Below are 2,500 nucleotides of genomic sequence, written 5' to 3'. Positions count from 1 at the left end.
ACGCTGTAAATAGAAAGAACGAAAGTTTACCGACGAAAGAAAATCGAGAGTTTCCTCTCTATCTTCTCGGCTCTTCTTTCCGTAGCGTATAAGAAAGGTTTCGACTCTCCCGGGACGTCGTTTACTTCTTATTAACGGGTACCGCACGATCCTTCGATAAATACAAAAAGTCGTCGTAACAAGAATGTTCAACTTGAACACGAAGGAAAATCCCGAACATTCTCATATAAAAATATATCTATACATAAATGAATCTGTCGCGAATTTTACCGGCAGAAGGTTCGTTATGTAAAAAATGGATCGTATGCATGGTGTACCCGTTCGTTGCGACGTCTGAGTTAAAAGGAGGAGAGAATCGAAATTGTTAAATAGATACGCGCCAGGAAAGCGGAGAGATTTCGGAGAAGTAAGGAAGAGGTGAAGGTTATAAGAATCTCGAAATATTCTTATCGGACTTTCCTTTCTATAATTTTTATTCTTGATTCGTGTTGCGTACTCTCTCGACCCCGTGTGAAAACACGAGAGAGAATATAAAGAAATATTTTGGGACGTTTGGTAACGAAATGCATGGGTTTGCGAAAAAAAATTGTTAAATTTCTTGTTTTTTTTTTTTCGCCCGCTTCGTGAGAGACTCTCATTTTATTTTCTTTCTCTCTATAAATTTTGTCTTTGGACCAAAGGGAACACCCCCTTTTAGCCTCTCTCTATTTCGTGTTAAACGAGAAACGAAATTTAGAGTGTGACACGGAGGCTTTCACGCGGGGGGTGTCCGGGTAACCGATGGAAATCGAACCACGAAACCGCTTCGACGAACGAAGTCGCAACTTCACGAGAGTCCGCCTGCTTACGACGGACGATATGGTAACGTATCGCTTTACGGACCGGCTGAGAAGCGAAAACGATAGCGTAGTCTCCTTCGTTGGTAGACCGATCTGACGCCGGCCATGGAGTGTCCGTATTGAATCTCGCGATACCGCCAAGACGTCCAATATATGTAAGCAGCGAGCAGGAGACTCTGTGTTACGCGCGACAGCGCGTTTCGTATTTTCCACGGTTTTTGAATGACTTTACCACCCGGAACGGACTGAAAACTCGCCGCACGAAGAGAAATGCGTCACAGAGCGTTGTTTCATCGGCGGTTCTGTAGTTTTATACGGTCCTTTACCCGTCCATGGACGTTATCGTGTCGTCTTAATCATCAATCAGCTCGGGTAAATCTGTGAACAGAGCTATGACGGGACGACGTCCGAATACCGATACTCGATCTTGCGCTTGGATTGGAGTTAGTATTCTATGGACAATCGAACGAATTTATAAACCAGGTTAAATAAATCACGTACATACTGGTTTTCAGACGCTGAGTTGTTAAATATGAACAAAAATTTTTATACGATTACCCTGAACGGTGGATCACTTGGCTCGTGGGTCGATGAAGAACGCAGCTAATTGCGCGTCAACGTGTGAACTGCAGGACACATGAACATCGACATTTCGAACGCACATTGCGGTCCACGGATACAATTCCTGGACCACGCCTGGCTGAGGGTCGTTTATATAACTAAAGACTGCTTGCGTTTGCCTTTAGCAGCAAAAGGTTTTCTCTTCATTGTTAAATTTTTTTCGGTACCGCTCGTCGTTCGACTAGATAAAACGAAACTGTTAAACGCCGAAAAGTCGAACGTTTCGGAGCGGGATCCGATGGTCGAACGCGAGAGAGAGAACAACTTGCGAAATTGGCGAAAACGTACGAGCGATGGTTGGACATTTCGTCGGCGTTTGACGCGGAGAATGTTAAATGGAACGTTCGTGTCTCGCCCTCTCTTTGCTAGTGTTCATTTTTTTCACAGGCGACAGAAGAACATTTTCGTATATCTCGCAATTCTTAGTTTTTAGGATCTTCTCGGCGGAATGCGCTTATCTCGGCTTGCGTGAGTCGTGGTTTCTAGTTAAACCCCTAAAAGAGACCATATACGACCGCCCGTGAAAGAGCGCTCCCGAGTCGAAAACACCTAACTACAGAAGGATATTTAGACGAGAGAGAAAATGATTCTTCGCCCTGCGAGAGAATTGTTAGACACCAATTGAAGGAAGCAAGCCGAGAGTAGAGCGTGTTTACGGCGTTTCTCCGCGCTCCCGACGTTGTCTGAAATGATTGTCGAATTTTTTTTTCGACGGTGCGAAAGTTTATACAACGAGGGGAAAAGTTAAAAATAAACGTGCGACGGAAGCTCTTTCACGGTTAAATTATTACGAGATCGTAGCTTCGCCACGTTTTTTTTAACATTTACAAGCGCAGATCGCTTCGTTGTCGTTGATTAGAAGCGGAAGACCGCGCGATCCCAATACGGGTTCCGGTCGTCCAGTCCTCGAAGTGCATAATTGTGCCGGACGGACGTTGAAAAACCCGGACCGATCGAACGATAAACGCTTATTTGGTGATCGTCTTGCGAGAGTCTCCCTTCATTGTTGTTCGTGTGTTAAATTTCTTTTATCGAACAAC

At 44.6% G+C, this 2,500-nt stretch overlaps 1 non-coding gene across 1 annotated transcript; it reads left to right on the top strand.

Annotated features, from left to right (window-relative positions):
• The first annotated feature begins 1,394 nt into the window (after positions 1–1,394).
• LOC143265717 (5.8S ribosomal RNA) lies at positions 1,395–1,549 on the top strand. Its single transcript, XR_013040399.1, has one exon. It is a non-coding gene; the product is annotated as a 5.8S ribosomal RNA (ribosomal RNA).
• The last annotated feature ends 951 nt before the right edge of the window (positions 1,550–2,500 follow it).

The sequence above is a fragment of the Megachile rotundata genome, chromosome 13, assembly GCF_050947335.1.
Source record: "Megachile rotundata isolate GNS110a chromosome 13, iyMegRotu1, whole genome shotgun sequence".
NCBI classification, from domain to species: Eukaryota; Metazoa; Arthropoda; class Insecta; order Hymenoptera; family Megachilidae; genus Megachile; species Megachile rotundata.
The sequence above is the reverse complement of the archived record's forward strand: the minus strand, read 5'-3'. Positions and strand labels throughout refer to the sequence as shown.